This window comes from Herpailurus yagouaroundi, unplaced genomic scaffold, assembly GCF_014898765.1.
Source record: "Herpailurus yagouaroundi ecotype Mexico unplaced genomic scaffold, PumYag 141, whole genome shotgun sequence".
Taxonomy (NCBI): Eukaryota; Metazoa; Chordata; class Mammalia; order Carnivora; family Felidae; genus Herpailurus; species Herpailurus yagouaroundi.
The window spans coordinates 26,979,048-26,999,822 of NW_024412396.1; the positions used below are offsets into that span (position 1 = coordinate 26,979,048).

The 20,775-nt window shown below is 47.6% G+C and overlaps 3 long non-coding RNA genes across 4 annotated transcripts in view; 1 reads left to right on the forward strand and 2 right to left on the reverse strand.

Annotated features, from left to right (window-relative positions):
• Positions 1-820, reverse strand: part of LOC121031732 (uncharacterized) — a 4,049-nt gene extending 3,229 nt beyond the window's left edge. The window contains exon 1 of the long non-coding RNA XR_005790864.1: positions 61-820. This is a non-coding gene — a long non-coding RNA (uncharacterized LOC121031732). The remainder of the gene's footprint in view (positions 1-60) is intronic.
• The window catches only part of LOC121031733 (uncharacterized), a 3,984-nt gene extending 315 nt beyond the window's left edge, over positions 1-3,669 (forward strand). Inside the window, exons 1-2 of one of the 2 annotated variants that reach the window (XR_005790865.1) lie at positions 2,360-2,450; positions 3,291-3,669. This is a non-coding gene — a long non-coding RNA (uncharacterized LOC121031733). Of the gene's footprint in view, positions 1-2,359; positions 2,451-3,290 lie in introns of those variants that run through there. The other variant, XR_005790866.1, reaches the window with a different exon arrangement.
• LOC121031735 (uncharacterized) lies at positions 1,883-12,067 on the reverse strand. Its single transcript, XR_005790867.1, has 2 exons — positions 11,934-12,067; positions 1,883-2,363 (listed from the first exon to the last, which is right to left on the reverse strand). It is a non-coding gene; the product is annotated as an uncharacterized LOC121031735 (long non-coding RNA).
• Positions 12,068-20,775: the final 8,708 nt, after the last annotated feature.

Below are 20,775 nucleotides of genomic sequence, written 5' to 3' on the forward strand. Positions count from 1 at the left end.
TTTTTTTTTTTTTTTTTTTTTTTTTTTTTTTTTTTTTTTCCAGAGAGCTAGCTGGTTTACCAGCACACACTGCATTGCTCGCATTACTCCTGAGGCAGAAGGAGTTCCGGGAGGGCTGGAGGAAGTGGTGGGAGGAGACCAAGGAGTGAGCGGAGTGACGGTGTTCCGGTGTTTCCCCGGACATCTTTGTGACGTCATCCTTCTCCATTCATCCTGCATTCTCTTGGAGTCGGTGCTTTCTCCGTGGGAACACCGATGGATTCCACTCCCGCTTCTTCAGGGAACTTGAACAAGTTTACTTTCACTCGCCCCTGCGCTCAAGGGCTCCAAGAGCACAGCTTCCAAGAGCACCAGGCCCATTTTTCTCGCAGAAAGAGGAGAAAAGGAAAAGCTGGAGAGGCGCCTTTAATGGCGACAAGTCAACGGAAAAGTAGATATGGGCATCCTGATAATCAAAGGTTGGCTTCCTTCGCATCCTCTGATAAAATCGGCAAGCCAAGTGTGCCAGTGATGGCCACAGGCGGTATTATGGAAGTGGATCCCTCTGCTTCAGATTCCATTTTCAGAAGTCACAAAAGGTTGAAAACGAAATATTTTCATGAAAAGGATAATAAATGAGACCAGGATTGGTATAGAGAAAGATTCTTAAATTTTACTGCACTGGCCGGCCTAGGGAAGAGAATGCGTGCCAAAACACAGATTTCCAGGACTTTCTTTGAAAATTTTGGATTCTGGAGGCCTATAGAGGAGACCAAAAATCAGCCTTTTTAAAATTAATTAATTTTTATTTGTTTTTAATGTTTATTTTTGAGAGAGAGAGAGACAGCGTGTGAGCAGGGGAAGGTCAGAGAAAGAGGGAGACACAGAATCCACAGCTGAGCTGTCAGCACAGAACCTGATGCTGGGCTCGAACCCACGAACTGCGAGATCATGACCCGAGTGGAAGTCAGACGCTTAACCGACTGAGCCACCCAGGCTCCCTGAAAATCAGCCTTTTTAAAAGCTCCACTCCCACCCATCATTCTGCCACTGCCTCAGGACTCCAGTCTGAGAAACTGGTCTAGAGAGGGTCCTCAGGAGGCATTTGTTGATGGTAGACTGGTTCCTGGGTGGGCCCTCCTCAGGGCCCAGGCCCTGCTCTGCCTCAGGTCTTCAAGATTCATCCACTGGCATAGGTGGGCCCAGTACCCAGTTTAGGAGTTTACTCATCCTGATTTCATTGGGGACAGTAACTGTGGTGGAACAGCGAACGTTAAGGACAAAGCACTGGATGATTTGGTTTGAGTCAATGTGCCAGGCCTCAGCCTCCACTAGCTGCTCTTCAGCCCTGGGAGAGGCATAAAGGGGAGTGTGGGGAAGCTCTGGGAGGTACCCTTCATCTAGAGGGAGGTCAGCCCTCCAAACCTCTGTCCACCCACACTGGCCACCCCGCCTGCAGCCACCATGCCCCAGGGCCATGCCCAGAGCAGGACAGGCTCCCTCCCCATCCAGCCCCCTCCAGGCATCCAGGGATGACAGTGGATTTTTGTGTCTTAGCATGAGTGCAAGGAAGCCCTCCCCGCCATGGGCTCAGAGAACCTTCTGGGAACTATTCAAAGCTGCCAGAAGTCGGTTTTTCTTGTTGGAAGCACCTCTTGAGAGTTTACATTTATAAAGCCTGGCAAAATACATTCTGAAGAACCCAAATTAATTTGCAAAGATGAGGTGAAAAGGGGCCATAGCATCCCACAGATGGGCTCCCTATGGAGAGAAGCTACTTATCCACAGTGGTTCCCCCTCTGCCACCCCGGGGAAGACATCCCACTCCCCATTCAGATGGCCCAGCCCTGCCAGAGGGCATCATGGTAAGAGAAAGAAAAGAAAAAAGAGAAAAAAGGAAAAATGCCAGTCTTCACCTCTGTCTATTGTACACCATGTCATCCGAGGAGAATTCTACTGCACTCCTTCCTTGACTGTGCTCTTTATATTCTGTAAGCCACTTCCTGTTTCCATTTCTGGGTCATAAGCCAAGCTTACAGTTGGTATGATTCACTCAGCCAGGAGGCCCAGCGATTATCACCCCTCAGAGATCATGGCTGCCTCTCAGGGAGGGATCAGAGAATACAACTTGGAAGGACAAGATATCGGTTCATTCTTAGGAAAACATATGAATTTTCCTAGGCTTTTTGGGATGCTTCATGCCTAGGACCAGAAGGTTGGCATGCCTGAAAAATCTGTGACTTGATTGGTTTGCATTTTTCTGCTGTACTGATGCCCAGCTCCTCAGCTCCTTGGAGAGACTTTTTGCAAAGACCTCACTGGACGCTTTGCTTTGCCAAGGGGTCAGGCCTGCCAGGCAATCTTCAGGCAGCAGCTGGTAGTCCCTGAGGAAGACATGAACAAGAAGCCATTTGAAAGCATTATCTTCTAGAAACTAAATTTCAAAACAAGGAAGAAACCACAGCTTAGATGTAAGTGGTTGTTCAGTAACCTGAGTTCACGTGAAAATGGTCAAAAATAGGTTTTGCACAATTCTATCGCCTTCCCCTTACGATTGCTAAGCAGTTTACTCCTCCTGATTTAATCGGGAAGGATTATTTTGGAGGAACACTGAGTGCTAAGGACAAGACACTAGACGGTTTGGTCAAGGTCAATGTGCCAAGTCTGTATGGACTGCTATTCTGTCTTCCCAATTCCGTTCTCTGAACTTTTTTTCTGTGAAAATGCATTGTAAGCAGGAACCCACCTGAGATGGCCCAGAAAATGCAGAGTGCGAATCTTTTCCTCATGCCTCTGCGTGAGCCACGCAGTCGGGTATGTGGGGCCAGGGGAGTAGGGCAGGGCTCCTGTAAGGGTCGCCCATGTTGCAGACTTCTGAACATTACCTCTTCCTCTACAGCAGGGAAGAGAAGGGGGAGACAGAAGAACAGGGAGAGAAAGGCCCAGAAACTCAGGCCAGCCTGTGAGATAGAGATGAGGGTTGCTATCCGGAAAGCAGTCAGAAACGCTGTCCTGACTCTCCAGAGAGCTTGGTCCTGAGCACAGGGAGATATCTCACAAGAGAAAAACAGATATTTGGAGTCTAGTCGTGTAGAGAAGCATCAATGCCTTATGTAGATCTACAGAAAACAACATGAAAAATGTCTTCCTTTTCATTATTGAGGGTGTAGGGACATAGGAATTTTCATACTCTACTGGTGGGAATATTAAACTGGAGACATTTCATAGGTTGGCAACTCGGTAATGTATGTTTGAGGCAGAAACGATGCTCTGCACTCACCAAACTCTGTGTTTTCTTCCTGCACACACAGGGAAACTGCATCTCCTGCCTCTGTTGAGTTAGGAGTGGTCATGTGACTGAGTTTCAGACAACTGGAAAGTGGGCAGAAGAAGTGATGTGAGTCAATTTCAAGCCTGGCCCAAAAACCACCTGTGCAATTCTCCATTCTCTCTCTCCCTCTGTCCTCTCTCTCATCCTTTCTCCCTCTCTCTCATTTTCTCCTCCTTTTGCTTATCAGCTGAAATCAGAGGATCCGCTGAAGAACTCCAAGTCGCTGCCAAATGGAAAGCCATCATATGAATAAATTCTGTTTCCAGAGGACTGGGTAGAGCTCCTTCCACCCCCACCAACCAGATGACCTATACTGAACTGTAATAAAAGAGAAATAAATCTTTACTGTGTTAAGCCAATGAGATCTGGGTGTTTGTTACAACCTTTAGCCTATCCTGACTGATGGGATATGAAAATCCTTAAAAGTGTCCATAAGCTTTGATCTAGCAATTACATTCTTCAGAACATATCCAAAAGGAAAATATTAAGAGTTACTATAGTATTGATTATAATAGTAAAAAAAAAAAAGTTGTCAACATTAACTTCCAATGAGATTCATTAAATAATACAACTCTTCAAAGAAACTTGAGACACGTAATATCATTGAAATGTATCTATTGACATGAAAAGTGTTTAGGATACGGTAGTACATGAGAAAGAACAAGTAACAAAAACATGGAGGGTGTGAACACATAACCACTTATACAGGCACATATGCATAGAAAAAGTTCTGGAAATATACCACAATAACAGTGATTATTTCTGGTAATAGGATTACAGATGGCTGGCTTTTTTTTTTTTTTTTTAATTGTCCCTTTTCTGCAGTTGTATGCTCTTTCTACAACGAGCATATATTTTTCGAGTTGAAAAAATTTTTTAATTTTTTTTAATGTTTATTCTTGAGACAGAGACAGAGCGTGAACAGCGGAGGGGCAGAGGGATAGAGGGAGACACAGAATTCCAAACAGGCGCCAGGCTTTGAGCTGTCAGCACGGAGCCCGACACGGGGCTCAAACTCACGGACCGTGATATCATGACCTGAGCCGAAATCGGACGCGCAACCGACTGAGCCACCCAAGCACCCTGAGTTGAAAAAAATTTTAAAGTAGCCTCCTGGAAACGGGTAGCTCTCCTTCCAACTTGAAGGCTGGCCTTGCTCTTGCTGAGTGTAAGTGTACTGTGTGCAAGGGAAATCCAGGTCCATTGGATGCTCTACGGGTCAGGGACTAAAGCCCCACCATTCATAAGGGTAAACATCTATTTCATCTCCATCAGTGGGAGCAGCTCTCAAGCCCTTCACATGGCACTAGGCTTAGTCTACCGGAAAGACCGCCCTGGCTTTAAGCAAGGAAACGCCTTTTCATCACAAGGTTTTCCAAGATCTCCTCAGAGAGGACCCTTTTTAGATCCTAGTTTAGAGGATTTGGGAAAATTGTGGCCTCGGATCTCCTTCCCCCCTGAGAGGAGCTGGGTGATGTAGTCGGTGCCCATGCTGTGGGGAGCAGGGCAGGAAATTACACTCTAACTATAGGTCTTTATTCAGAAACCCAGAAGCCTCACCACAAAATAAATTCAAGAGCCCTGAAGCCTTGGTGCCTTGACCTACAAGATCAAAGAGTCTCACGCAATCTCTCCAAGTGAACTTTGAACAAAAGGCAATGTGGCAGGTTTTTGTTTTGACCTTCCAACCACATGATCATGCCAGAATTAAGCTGTAACTCCAGCTTTTTTTCTTCTGCCAAATTATTCCCTGCCCTTTTCAGCAGACCCTCACACAGAGAGAGTAAGCCACTGAGGTTTCCTGTTGAGGAAGGTTCTTTGTGTTCTGTGAGGGGACCATATATTAACACAACCCATGCATAAGTTTTATGTATAGTAAGACCAAGCTATTTTAGTTGAACTTAATGGCCTTTTGGCAAACCACATGTCCCCAAAATGAAGACATGTGAGGAAACGAAGACTTATTTTTGACATGAGATCCCGATGTACTGCATCGGCAGAGGGGCTTCCCCTGGAGCAAATGAAGAGCAAAGCCTAAGGACCTACAAGAAAACCTTAGTAATTCTTTTCCATTCGCCTCCATGACTCAAATCCTACCTGCCCTTCAAGGCCCAGCTGAAGAAAGGGCCCATGTAGGCCTCTGTGGGCAACTCAGCCCACACCAATGCCTTTCCCGTCTCAAATCCCTTTCTGGTGAAAAGGCTGTCTTGAGCATTGTAGCCTGGATGCTGTGGGCTCTAGGTGGACACCTTCTGTTCCAGTACCATCAGGTTCACATCAATGCACAGTTTTAGGGTTTCTTGGGGTTCCCACCCACTCAGGGCCTCAACCCCTTGAAGATTCCTCTTTTCCCCAGGTATTGGGAACCCAACAGACAGTAGTAGCTAAGCACATAGGCGTTGGAGCTAGAGTGCTGTGTGATCTTGAGCAAGTCACTAGCTTTTCTCTGAATTTTAGTTTCCTCTGTGACTGGTTCTTCGTTCGCACCCAAACTATTGAAATGCTTTGATGGCTGTGAGAGTTAAATGAGAGAATTTGTGTCATACGCTTCACACTAAAAAAAAATTAGTGTTTCTGTTTTTAAAAGTGGCCCCCAAATTCTTGGACACACCTCCCAACCAATGGTGCTCTGGGTCACCCCTCCTTGAATCTGGTCTCTGCAACTGCCTGACCAATAGAATATAGGTAAGAGATGCCACACCAGTTTCTGGCCCCAAGCCCTCAGAAACTGGCAGCCTCCACACCCTGCCTCCCTCTTGGAACCCAGACACCATACTCTGAGGAGCCTGGCCACACAGAGAGGCGTGTTCTGGCAGAAAGCCCCAGCTAAGGCATAAGCCAACAGCCAGCATAAAAGCAAAGTAGCTTTTGAGAGGACTCCAGCTGCAGCCACCTTCTGACTGTAACCATGGAAATCGGAGATCAGAAGCCCTGGGCGAGAACTGCCTTGCTGATGATTCCAGTCAACTCCCAGAACCACGAGCCATGAGGGTAAATTGATGTTTAAGTCACTAAGGTTTCCAGTGACCTGATACTCAGCCATAGACACCAGCAGCCTTTACTTGTTGCTTGAAGGAAGTCTTGCACTGGTGCATGTGACCCTGGCCCTCCCAGTTTTGTAGAGTCGGTAGCGCCCTTCCCTGCCAACATGCTTACAGGAATCTGAATCCATCTGTGGATGGATGCGGGTTTTCTCCCCAGAGGAAATTTCTTAGCTCCCATGAAAATCGGTCCATCCAAAGAACTGTTTGGGAGGAAGGGCGCTGCCCAATTCTGCGACAGAACAGCCCCTTAAAACCATGTGCTACCTTGTTCCGTTCACGACATTTTCCATGGATGTTAGATCTCATTTTTTCAAAAAGAATGTAAGTTTCCTTAAGGATAGGGACCCTGTCTGAATTTTATTTTTTGAGCAAGTTGCGATATTTGAGAAGCCCGTTATCACAGCTAATTGGAACCAGTTGAGTCTGTGAAAAGCATGAAGTCCATGATGATACTCAAAAGGGACAAATTGTCAAAAGTGTGCTAGAGAAAAGCCACACTGCCAACAAGAGTTTATTGGTGCCCAAACTCTCAATGAAAGAGAAAAACATGGGGAGAAATCATTCTTTTGTTATTTCAGGGTGAAGATGGTTCGTGTAAATGAAAAGTCCAGGGGTTGGAGGGTTTCAACTGTTTCAGATTGTTTCAGTGTGGACTCCTTATTGGGTCATTCAAGTAGTTACTGCTGTCGGCTCAAGATTTAAGAATGATTTTACCTGCTGAGTTGACAGTTGAAAAACTTTTTTTTTTATTTTTTTTAACATTTATTTATTATTGAGAGACAGGGAGAGACAGAGCCTGAGCAGAGGATGGGCCAAGAGACAGGGAGACACAGAATCCGAAGCAGGCTCCAGGCTCTGAGCTGTCAGCACAGAGCCCAACGCGGGGCTCGAACTCACAAACCGCGAGACCATGACCCGAGCCGAAGTCGGACGCTTACCCGACAGAGCCACTCAGGCGCCCCAATAGTTGCAAAAATCTTAACACTTGGGTCTAGGGCTGGATTGCATGAATATTCAGGCATGAAGGATATTCAGTGGTGAGGTTGGGGGTCTTGGGGACAATGGTGCTGTTGGGGAGTGTCATGCACTCTACCCAATGGCTCATCCACAAGCCACTATCTGGAAGCATGTGTACATCTCCTGCTCTGAGGAACCATCTCCATACCTTTCCCTATCAACTGCCAACCAAGTGGCTTAACATGCTCTGTGTCCATTGGCTTCTATCAGTCAATCACATGCCTTTCCCATTAGGACAACACTGCACCGTACCCACCTCCAGGCTGGGTGGTGGCATCTTCTCTGTGGCCCAGGCTTTCGGCGCTTATTTTTATCTCAGTCATTACTCTGCTGTGCTGTGTCTCTACCCCTCTTCCAATAGACTATGAGCTACTCGTGGGTCTCGGACGGTCATTTGTTTTCCTCTTCCTGTTCCCTGGAAGTAGCAGGACCCTCCTTCAATCAAGTGTTAAATGAACAAGCGAATGAATGAATGAAGTTTCCATCATTTCCTTAAAGTTTCAACTGGCACAGACTACCTGCTTTTCCCCAGATATGCCCTAATGCTTCTTTGTCTCTGAGAGAACTGTGTTTTCCATGTTCCAGGAAGCTTTCCCCGTACACATAGGAGTGTAGCAGCAAGATCAGCTGCAAAATTTGTCAGACCCAGTGAAAGAGGAAGATTCCTGGTCAAAGTCTCTGTCTTCAAAACTTACTAATAATTTTGGGGTGCCTGGGTGACTCAGCCGATTGAGCATCCAACTTCTACTCAGGTCATGATCTCGCGGTTCATGAGGTCGAGCCCCATATTGGGCTCGCTGCTGTCAGCACGGAGCCTTCTTCGGATTAAGGGTCTTTCTCTTTCAATAATAAATATCATTTTTAAAAAATCTCTATAAAAATTATTAAGAATTATAATAAACCAAACACAGTGTCCATAGCATTAAACCAAACACAGTGTCCTTCTAAGTACTGGGCCTCCTGTGGCCACAGTACCAGCCCATGGAGCAGCTGCCCATTGCCTCACTCCTGCATGCCATGCCCTTCTTGGTAATCGTGGTTTTAATGTGGGAAACGACCTTTCCCTTTCCATGTGGCTTGAATGTGACTGATGCCACCACTGCTACCCCAGGGGTGATCCTGGTCTGGCCAATGTGAGCATCACAGCACCCTGGCCACCGGCAGTTCACAGATGTGCATGTGACTCAAGTACAACCAATGAGAACCAGACCTCAATTTTGCTGCAGGAAAAAAGGTCCCTTTTGCTGGTGCTACTAAGTTGGCAGGAAGCAAGCCTAGAGCCCCTGGGAGTCACCACTTAGGGACATTCTGCCTGAGATAAAGCTGATCCTGAACATCAGAGCTGTGAGGGTGTAGCAGGTAGGGGAGAGATTCTTTTCAGCGTCATTTCAGTAGCTGATTGAGCCCGCCCTCCGGACTTGTCTTTCTCTAAAATTTGTAGAAACTGATACATTTCCTTGGCTTCAGCTACCTGTTACCTGGCCTTGCGTTTCAGTCCCTTGTAATCAAAACAGATCTAATGGGTTGGAGCTTAATAAATACCTTTCAGTTTGAATAGACTAGCTTGAAGGAATCCATTGTTTTCCTCTATCACTTGTCCTTTGCTTGGTTCCATTTGACTTGAGAATCAGGACAAGGAATAGGATAGCCCAGAGACACTGTAACTGTTATTAAAATGAGAATTTAATAGTACGTTAAGGACTTCTCTCTTACTCGTGCTTATTGTTTTGTGTTTAGAGGGAGACAGGGCTGAAGAACATGGGTTTGAAGGCTTTTTTTTTTTTTTTTGGGCTTTGGAGACTTGAAAACAAAGTTTTTGTGTTACACATAAAAGGTTTTACTTTTATAATATGAAAGAATGTAGTTTATTGCTAAAAGGACTTGAAAAAATGTGACTCAAGCCAGTTTACCTTTCCACAGCCCTGCTAGGGCACCAGTCCCATGTAGTTAATGCTGACCGACAGACCAACCCTTCATCTAAAGCCAAACTTTGTGGAGACCCCAGTCCAGGTGAGCCCCACTCTCCCTCACCCCAGGATCCAGCCTGCCTCCTCCTCCCCTCCCTGCTCAGGAGGGCTGTGCCAGGCCAATAGGCCCACCGGGTATTTACCAGCTTGGGCCTAACCATGCCCCCCCTGGCATCCTTTCACGTTTCTTTTGGAATCCTGAACAAAGATCTCAGGTTGCTGACCCTACTGCCACCAGGAAACATGATCTCTCCTCTGGATATGTTCGCAGGAAAACTAAACTTTTACCTCCAGGCTGGCCAAAATCTGAAGGCCAGTCACCTCCCCTCATGATCTCATCCAGGCCATCCTTTACTTCTGCCCAGAGTGCTTCATCTGTGCTCAGCAGGACTCTCAGAGAGCCCAGCATTGCTCTCAGATGCTCCCCAGAATTGCCTCTCCCACTGCAGACAAGTCCTTCCTTTGGGTTGACCTCCCTCCTCTGTTCCACTGTAAACTTTCTCTGTGCTGTAGTCTCCTCACTGAATCCTTTTTACCTTGGTCCATCATCACCCTGGAAAAGTTTGATTATTTATGGGTGTCTCAGCCAATATTCTGCCTCAGGTTTGTACCCTTCCTCAATTTCAGGGAGCTTTGTCCTCTGTCCACTTCAGCCACATCCATCTCGTCTGTGTTCTCCAAACTCAGAACTGAAATGTTAAACTCCAACAACCCTAAACTTGTTAAAACAAACAAACAAACAAATGCCTTCCAATATCCCACTTTCTAAATTCCATTCCTTGGTTACCAGCATTCACAATGTCAAATATTGGCGTCTTTGCTTTATTGGGACTTCTGGTCAGTGGTCAACTCCATTATCCCCCAATTCTCCCATTCAACAAGTATCTACTGAATCCACAGGTTCTGCCAGGCAAAGCCTGAGAAACTTCATTCTCACGGGAGCATGTATCAGTTACCTATGCTGCCTAACAAACCTCCAACACCTACTGACTTCAAAAAATAAGATTTATTATGTCTCACAATTCTCTGGCCAGGAATCGGGTCAGGGTTTGGTTAGACAGCTCTTCTGCCGCTGTGGGTATCAGCTGGGCTCACTCACTCATCTACATTTAGGCATCACAACCTGTCACTTCAGTGCTCCTCCATGAGGAAGCTTGAGCTTCCTCAAGGCATGGTGGTCTCACCATGGGTGTAGTTGAACCCATTACGTGGCAGCTGGCTTCCAAGAGTGAAAATGGAAGCAGACAAGCCTCTGAAAAAAGTTAGGTCCAGAACTGAGACTGCATCCTTTCTGCCACATTCTGTCAGTCAAGACAAGAAATAAGAAGTCCAAAGCCCAGTCCAGATTCAATGGACAGAGAATCAGAACTCACATCTTGATGGGTGGGGCAGCAGGTGCATATGAGAGAAGGAATTGGCGGCTGCCAGTTTTTGAGACTATGGACTATAGAGGAGGAAGCCAATAAGCATAGAGGCGACTAAACAGGAAAACACTAGATAGTAATAAGAGCTGCTCAGAGAATTGAAACACGGTGATTTGTCAGAGAACCACTGAGTAGCTCCTGTAGATGGAGGGGACTATCAGGGAAGGTCTCTCTGGGAAAGTGGTATTTAAATTATGGCATGAAAGAAAAAATTTGCCAGCTGTGTGAGGACCCAGGCAGGAGGAAGAACTAGCATAAAAGAAGAACCACGTGTTAGGAGTGTAGACAAGGACAGAGAGTGCAAGTGGAAACGAGGTCAGCTAAGTGGGAACAGCCAGATCAAGTGCCCCTGAGTGAGGAGGCTGGCTTGTTTTCCAAGAGTAGTCAACGGAAAGCCATTGAAGGGCCTTAGTAGCAAAGGGACATAAAGCAAGTTATATCATTGCAAAGTCACTCCTGCTGCCCTGTGGGGAACAGGCTGTGAAGTACAAACATGGAAGGAGCAAAACTATTCAGGGGCTCCTGTGGGAGCCGAGGGGCCCCGGGAGATGGTGGCTTGTTTGGCGGCTGGATATGGGGAAAAGAACGAGGTCATGCTGTGATACTTTGCATGTGATTCCTAGTCACAGAAGACAGAGAATAAGCTAAGTTAGAGTAAGACAAGATAGAGTCACGGTGGCCAATGTGAACTCCTGTATTGTCTGTCAACGACCAATGTAGGACTTGGAGTGTGTCCCTATAGATAAGCTGTGTGATGGATAGATAAGTAAAACTTGTTTGGAGATATCTGTGGAAAGACTTGGGTGAGACCAAGACTGCACCGATATGGCAAAGATCAATGGACGTAATTGTTAGACCCACCTAAGCGGACCCTAAAGCAGTAGCTCCAGGGCGATCAACCACCTGCACCGTACACGTTGGGAGGCTGCTTCCGACAGAGGCTCTGCCTGCACAGAAGATGACCTGACCGTGGCCCAGGCCAACCCTTGTCACGGGAAGTAAGACCAGATCAGGTCCTCCCCAGATCTTCGAGTGGCTCATGAATCCTTCCTCTAACCTTCCTGTGTGACTAAGCTGTGTGATAAAGTTGTGCAATAAACAGCATGATTCGCGAAGGTGCTGTCGGCGCTCCGTGGTTAATTTGAAACATGTCTCAATCCCAGATTCTTACCTGACCTCGCCGTTCGCCTTGATTCAGGAGATATGCTTGGGGGTTGGGCCAAACAAGAGTGGTTGTGCTGAGGATTGTGCCTGTTCTGTCTAGGTTCCAGTCCCCTGTGAGCAGCCTCTGGTCTGCACCCCACACCCAGCTATCACAGTCAATGCCCCTCCTTCAAAGGATCCTTAGAGTGTTCAAGAGTGTTTCAAATTCCTATCTTTGCATACAATGTGGCTCTTCTCGATGGGCTCTGCTCCCGTCCCTACTCGGGCTCATTTCCTGTCCCTGTCTGGTGTATATTGATTTGATAGGATTTCAAATCCACTTGTTTATGACAAAAATGAAGTTGTTTCCACGAGTAAAGTTGTTTTGATTAAGAATGAAGTCAGCTGTGACAGGATGTCATCCACTCATCTGTTGTTGATAACTCAGTAGCTCTGGCTACGGAGGGGCCCTTCCCGCGGGGGCCGGGGGGGGGGCGGCGATCAATAAAAACATAATGAAGCAGCTACTGTGGCAAGGGGGCATTTGATTATAAACACAGGGTTTGAGAGCACGGAGAGTGTTCAATCTGGGCACTGAGACTCTTCACCGATTTAAACAGCTCTCTGAAGACCTTGGGGACAATTAGCTCCTGCCAGTAAAACTAGTTCTCTTACTGACAGCGGGTAAAAACCTGTGCAGCAACCCAGAAAGAGGATATCCTCTTTGAACCGTACCCTCGTTCCCTAGCAACATGGTCTAGCAACAGGGAGGGGACTCTTACTTCTGCACCTGCATCTGGAGTCCCTCCGGGTTGGCTAAAGCGCCTGGCCTGAGCAGCAACCTGATAAAAGCACAGACCTCCGCTAAATTTGAAATCCATTCCCTCCATCTACCCTTGCTTGGCACAATAGTGTGATTCATCTGCCACCGGTTTGGAGTATGTTGCTTCTTTCAAAAAAATTATACACGAGGCGCCTGAGTGGCTCAGTCGGTTAAGCGCCCGACTTCGGCTCAGGGCATGATCTCAAGGTTCCTGAGTTCGAGCCCCGCCTCCGGCTATGGGCTGACAGCTCGGAGCCTGGAGCCCGCTTCAGATTCTGTGTCTCCCTCTGTCTGCCCCTCCGCTGCTCCCATTCTCTCGCATTGTCTCAAAAATAAACATTAAAACAAAATTCTTTTTATTACACACACACACATATACATGAGTTAATTTATTTTGAGAGAGAGAGAACAGAGGAGGAGCAGAGAGAGAGGGTCAGAGAATCCCACACGCTCCACAGGCTCTGTGCTGCCCAATGCAGGGCTCGAACTCGCCAACGGTAAGCTCATGACCCAGCCGAAACCAAGAGCCAGAGGCTGGTTAAGCTGAGCCTTAACTGAGCCACCCAGGTGCCCCCTAGAGTGTTATTTCTTTATTGGCTTGTTAAAAGACATTATCCTGTTCACTACTGGCTTGTGAAATTCCCACAGTGAACCTGTGTTAAAGAAATTACCGAAGACAAACAGTCTCTGAACATTAATTTGGCTCCTGAAACAAAACACTCTTCCACACGTGCCCTTTGCTACCGGCATATCGAATTATTCAGTGTTCTCTGACCATGTCCTTGTTCATGAACCCATGCCTGGCACGTGATGTTTCTTCTTCCAAGAAGGTTCTTCCTCCACCTCCAATCATCATCCACAAACTTCTATTCCTCCTTCTAAATCCAACAGGTGTCACCTCTCCCACAAAGCCTTTCCTGAAACCCCAGTTTTATTTAGATGCACTCAACAGACAGCACCACAGATGTCTTTCTTTTTTCAACCGACTGTGAGTTTCTTCAAGACTAGAACCTAGCACCGTGCTTTGTAAGGGAAGAGGGAGAGGAGTAGAAGATGCTATCGTGTTTGGTATGATTTGCCCTTGGAGTCTGAAAATGTGCATTACAAGGTCAAATCGCCACCGAACAGGGATTTGCTAGAGCCCTTTCTCAAGTTCCTCTCTTCTTCCAGACTGATTCTGAGCAGCGAAATCCATTTCTTAAAAGGCCAGAAAACCTCCAAGGGATAGAACTTATGTTCCTCTCTGCTCAAGATTCTCCAGGAAGGGTCTATGCACCCACAAAGTTATCAACATCATTGTTAATAAGAGTATTAGAGAAGTAGTACTCAAAATGCCTCTCCTGCCAGAGTCTTTGGGAAAATCTGAAAAGCCTCCTACTTGCCAACATGAAGTTCATTGCGAGGTGTAATGGTAAATACGCTATAAGCTGCCAAGTTTCAAATCTATACCCAGGTCCTTGCACTGAACTTCAGACTCTTAAATCTAGTTGCCCAGTGGACTTCTCTACCCAATGTTCCCTAAACTTGGCAGGTCTCAAACTGAACTCATCATTTCTCTTGCTGGGAGTCTACCAGCAACTCACCAGTGAGTCACTGATGAATATTTCTCAAGTTCACCCCCCACTTCATTCCTATTGCCAGGATCCTGACCTGAGTTCTCAGCTTATCTGGCCTGGAAAACCGCATCAACCCCTTCACCAGGCACCCAGCTTCTAGCTTGGCCTTCCCCCAGTTCCCAGGGGATCTATCTGAAATGCAAATCTGATCTTGGCACTCCCTGTCCGAAACCCTCTAATTGCCCAACACAGGTTGCCAAACCGGTTTGCATCTGAATCACCTTGAGAGCTTCTTAGCCTTGCAGATTCCCCAGCCCAGCCCTAGAATCGGGTAGGTGGGGCCTGAAGGATTCTGGTAGAGCTGAGACAGTCCCACCTGAGAAACACTGTGAGCCATGGGCTGAATCCGATCTCCTCATTCGCTTAGCAGGCCCCTCTTGTCCCTTGCTCTTTTAGGAGAGGTCCTATGCACCTCTCCACCGTCATCCACCTCACCCCACACACCCTGCTCTCCATGGGACTTCTCACCTTTGACCTGTGCTTTGGCTTGCCTACAACCATATCCTCTCTGAAAATCCCTTTCAATGGGGGCAACTTTTTTTTTTTTTAATTTTTTTTCAGCGTTTATTTATTTTTGGGACAGAGAGAGACAGAGCATGAATAGAGGAGGGGCAGAGAGAGAGGGAGACACAGAATCGGAAACAGGCTCCAGGCTCTGGGCCATCAGCTCAGAGCCTGACGCGGGGCTCGAACTCACAGACCGCAAGATCGTGACCTGGCTGAAGTCGGAGGCTTAACCGACTGCGCCACCCAGGCGCCAATATAAAGAAAGAATAATAAACCTGTCTTGTTTACCTCATTTCTTCCATAAGGTACTTCTACTGAGCCAGGACTATGCCTGGATGTGATGCTCCCCTGCACGATAACACATGCACACACACACACACACACACACACACACACACACACACACTCCTACTCATAGCCACTTGCTGTCTGTGCTGTTTGTCAGCCCAAATAAAACAGAGCAAAACCCCAGTCTTTCCATGCCACCATAATGGTGCTCATGAATGTCCTGACAGATGCTCTCAAGAGCACCAATGCCACCCAAAAGAAAGGCAAATATCAGGCTCTTATTAGGTCATGTTCTGTGGTCACGGTCCGGTTCCTAACTGTGATATGAAGCATGGTTACATTGGTGAATTTGAAATCATTGTTGCTCACAGCTAGGAAAATATTTGTGAGCCTCACAGGAAGGTTAAACAAGTGTGGAGCCCCAGATCTGACGTGCAACTCAAAGATCTAGAAAAATGGCAGGACAACCCACTCCCGTCCCTTCAGTTGGCTTTATTGTACTGATGATCTCAGTTGGCATTATGGGTGAAACACACAGGAGAGAAAATCCTGAGATTATTGTATGTATTACAATAAAATGTCTCAAAGGGCAAGAGAGAGACAGAGAGCACTCACAAAGCTCTGGGTCAGCTGTTTGCCAGCTGCTGCTGAGTCCTAGCCAGAGTTCTGGATGAGGGGGAACTCAATCCCTTGGCATCCACATGAGTGTCTAGACTGGAGACTGTCCTGGGGAAAGCTGGGTAGCTGGTACATGTGTAATTCTCACCGAGAAGCAACCTGGAGCCATCAGCGTGCACAGAAGGTCACTGGCCATCCAGGGAGCCCCAGTCAGCCGAACCCCAGGCTTGCTTCAGCAGAAGAGAAAGGGACTATAGCCCCTTCAGCCAGGGTGCTCGCATAGGACATCTATGATGCCTTTATTTTATCTTTTACCTGCTGAGTGGAGGACAAGTGGATGCTATAAACTGATACAGGGCCAGAGAACAGGTTTTACATTGGGAATGGTTATAACTCTTAGGCAGAAATGAGATTTGAAACTGGTCTATTTCTGTCCTCCTCCCCCTGCCCCCATTTTGTTAGCAGCAACGATTTAGGACACATCTACTATGTGCCGCGCATAGCATCACGCACTTGACGTGCTATCTTCATTTACACACTTTTTTCGCAAAGTTAGAAATGAGGCCCAGAAGCTCATGTGAGTTTTAGAACTTAAAACAGAACTTGGAGACTCCAACTTCCAACTCCATATTCCTCACTCCTTGGCTTGTCCCCAGGGGTTCTCAGTAGAGTGCCAGTCGGGAAGGACCTTCTGTGGGAAGGACAGAAGGAGTGTCCTATGAGTGTGAATGTGTATGTGTGTGTCTGCGTGTGTGTGTGTGTTTGTGCACGGGAGCATCCGTGCATCCAGGCATAGTCCTGGCTCAGTAGAAACACCTTATGGAAGAAGTGAGGTAGACAAGGCAGGTTTTATTATTCTTTCTTTATAGACCAGTTTGGGAGTGTCTGCACATCATGTCCCTTTCAGTTTCAGGATACTATGATCTCAAAAAACACAGAACGCCCTGTGGCCTGAACAACAAAGAAACAAGCTCAAAGAGTTAATGCAACAGCGTAGCAGCATCGGGGATTGAGATCAGCTTCTCTGAGGTGTTCTTGGTTTTCATGACTCTAACGTGACTGCAGCGGCTCCAAGCTCATGTCTTCACACGATAGTGTCCAAAGACAGGAAAAGGCAAGTGCTCATCCTGTGTTTGTTTAAAAGTGAGGAAAACCTTCCTAGAAGTCCCCAGGGCTGACGTGCCTTACGTCCCATGGGCAGAACTGCATCTCATGCCCACACCTAAAGCAATCACTGTCAAGGGCGGTGGCCCAGACTTTCCACCATGCCTCTGAGGAACAGGGGAGGAGCCCACAAAACACACAGGTATCATAAGCAAAAGCCAGGTTTTCTGAGCAAAGAAGTGAGGCAGGGAATGGTGTGGAGTAGGAAATCCACAGGGTTTTCTGCACACTTCTTGAAGACTGACATTGCACATTAGTCTATTTAAGGCTGTACATACTAAAGAAACCCATTTTACTTCTTTGAACCTAATGCTTCCCAAACTAGTTTTTCCTTGGAGTTCTTATTAACTTCCTGCAGGCACACTGAGAAAAGCTAGATCCCACCATGCGGCTTGTCCCCAGTTACACGACTGTCCTGAGAGCTCTCGAGCATAGCCCCAGAGCCAGACAGTGCCCCGTGCAAACACAGAGCTCTGAGAACAGCTCAGTAATTTGGAGGAGAGTTGGCTTTGGCTCAGTTAACAGGAAATACGAGCCGTTTTCTTTTTTCTGCAGGCTCCTTTTCCTTTCGGCCATTCAAAATTAATAGGTTCAAGACATTACTTTTAGTTGAATTTCTTTCCAACTAGCCTTGCCACCAGGGAGGGAGAAAATGATGGCTTTTAATGATGATGAAAGAGGGACCAATGGTTAGGTCAAACCAGGACTGCATTTCCTCCCATTCTGTGTGTGCATCAGCATTAGCAAAGCCTGTGAGAATGCTCTCCTTACTCATGACTTCCCGTGGCCACTTCTCCAAAGCCAACAGCTCACCAGAAGCTGGATGGCAGGCAGGCAGCTCTCACAAAGCTCTCAGCTCAGCAAACCCCTCCCCTTCCCTCCTCCTCCCTTAATAATCCTCCTTCCTCCCTCCCCGATCTCCCTTCTCCTCCGTGCCCCTCCCCTTGTTGGACATTTGTTACCGGTTTACGAAAAAGAAACCCATGAGGTTTCTTTGACATTGGTATCTGAATGAAAATAGAATCCCAGTTGTAATCCTCTGCCTAGGAGGACAGCCAGGCCCCTTATCTCCACAGTCAGGTCCTCAGAACTGACTGAAAAGGGGAAGGGGTTTGGGCAGACAGGAAGGTCACACTTTGCATTCAAGATAACCAAGGGTCAGGTTGATTTCACAGATATAACCATTGTTCTCTCTCCTGTCCTCCTGTGGTCTGGCCTGTGCTCCCATTTGTATGTGTGTGTGTTAAGAGGCCAAGCCATGCAGGGAGGCATGTCAGGGAAGGACAGGTATCCTCAGCCTTCACACGTTGTTCTGCAAGGTGACAAGATGAGCCCTCCAGGCTAGGATCTGGAGGAAAGATCCGACCGGTGAGGCACAACTTGCCAGGATGCCAGAGGGGAGCTCAGCTCACTCTACCTGGCTTATCCAGACACAGGACAATGCAACCAAGTGCCATTTGCAAAACTGAGGTTCCCAGACCTGGGATATAGGCCAGTCTGGGATGGACCCTGAGTGGGCTTTTATTCTCCACCTGTGGTCTTCCCCCTCCACTCTGCTGTAAGCATCTTCCTACTCTTGGACTTCAACATCTGCCTGGTTGAATCTTCCCATTCCCCGGGCACTTCCTTCCTTGATCTGTTCATCAACCATTTCTTTTGCCCTATGTTCATAAAAGGTCTCTCATCCATCTGCTTCTCTCCCATGGCCTCTAACGGACTAAGTCACTACCATCTCTTACCTGGACCGGTCGGCTACATTTTCACTCCTTCGTGGCCCAATCCACTCTCTACACCACAACCAGTGTGACCTAAAAGTCACTCATCTGCTTGAAACCCTTTGATGGTTTCCCACTGGACGAAGAAGAAAATGCAAAGAATAAAATATTTGCAGGGACCCACAGATCCTGGCATTATCTGGCCCCTGGCCCTTATCTGCTGCCCACTGCTCACTGTGATCTGTCATATGGCCTCTGCTCAGTTCTCAGCAGGGTCAGTTTCATGGGCCGGAGACCAATGTAGCCACATCAGACCTTATTCTCAGAAGGGGAGCCTGTAGTTGGGGTTTAATGCCCTGTGGTCACCCCCATCTTGAATTTTTTTTTTCTTTTTAAATGTTTATTTATTTTTAGAGACGGTGGGATGAGGGACAGAGAGAGGGACAGAGAGAATCTTCAGCAGGCTCCATGCTGTCAGAGCAGAGCCCGATGTGGGGCTAAAACTCATGAACCATGAGATCATGACCTGAACTGAAATCAAAAGTTGGATACTTAATCAACTGAGCAATCCAGAGGCCCCACCATCTTGAATTTTTTTGTTTTTAATCATTATTTCTTTTTGAGAGAGAGAGAGAGAGAGAAAGAGAGAAAGAGAGAGAGAGAGAGAGAGTACAAGCAGCGGAGGAACAGAGAGAGAGGAAGACACAGAATCAAAAGCAGGCTCCAGGCTCCAAGCTGTCAGCACAGAGCCTGACACGGGGCTTGAACTCACCAACTGTGAGGTCATGGCCTGAGCCTAAGTTGGATGCTTAACCAACTGAGCCACCCAGGTGCCCCCACCTTCTTGAATTTATTAATCATCTTTGAATTTGTGTTTTGCAAGTGACGCCTGATGGGACAATGGAGCAGGCCAGTTGCACTAGGCTTGGAACCTCGGCTCAACTGTGGTCACACCTCCTGCCACTTTCCTGTTCCCAGGGGCCCCAGGTCCCACCTGGCCTACCTTTCCTTTCTCTATGCCCTCCTTATGACCACTGCCACCCTGAGCCTGAAGCAGTAACTAGGCACGTTGGCAGTGGGAGGCCCACATTCTGCTGTCACCCTTCACCCCTGGCAGCAGGCTGTACAGGATTGTAGGGAGGGTCAGAGCCAGGCACCTGACATGACATCTCTAGGCAGGGCACAGCAGCAGTGATCTCTGCTCAGGCCGGTGGCCCCACAACACATTAGGCTCTTACTCAGTCAGGATCCAGGTATCACACATGTCCTGGGACTGAGGCTGAAATCCTTTGGGGGTCTCCCATCTGCCGGGGGTTGGAGCAGCAAGCCCCTGGGAAGAGGAGATTGACTTTCCCACCCCTGACTGGGGGCCTGCATGTATTTTCCTTTCCAATAGTGTAGCTAATTACACAGCCAGTCCTGCTTCTGCAACTCTGGGGGCCTCTGCCGCGTCTGCTCTTTCCAGGTTGTTCTTGCTCAGCTCTCAGACGTCCGTTTGCAGCTCACCCCCTCTGAAGGTTCGGCTCTGCTCCTCCTACCCAAACTAGGTCGCCCCTGTTATCCCTGCTTGTTTTTTTCCTAGCATTCATTAGGATGTGTAATAATGAAATACTGCTGTGTTCTGTCTGCCCAGGGTTTGTTAAGCTCCATGAGGGCAGGTTGCTCATCTGTCTTGTTCGCAATTATGCCAATATCAACCGACACCACCTTCAGTACAAGGCCTGGCATACAGTGTATGCTCAACATGTATTTTTCTAGATGCTGCGTGGCAAAGATGGTTCCTATTTAAAGCAAATGTGGCCACGGGTGCCTGGGTGGCTCAGTCGGTTAAATGTCCTACTTTTGACTTCGGCTCATGTCACCGTCTTACGGTTCGTGAGTTCGAGCCCCACGATGGGCTCATCAGCACTGACAGCCCGGAGCCTGCTTGGTGCTTGGGATTCACGCTCTCTCTCTCTCTCTCTCTCTCTCTCTCTCTCTCGCTCAAACAAACAAAAAATCCTTTAAAGTAAACATGGCTGGGGCGCCTGGGTGGCGCAGTCGGTTGAGCATCCGACTTCAGCCAGGTCACGATCTCTCGGTCCGTGAGTTAGAGCCCCGCGTCAGGCTCTGGGCTGATGGCTGGGAGCCTGGAGCCTG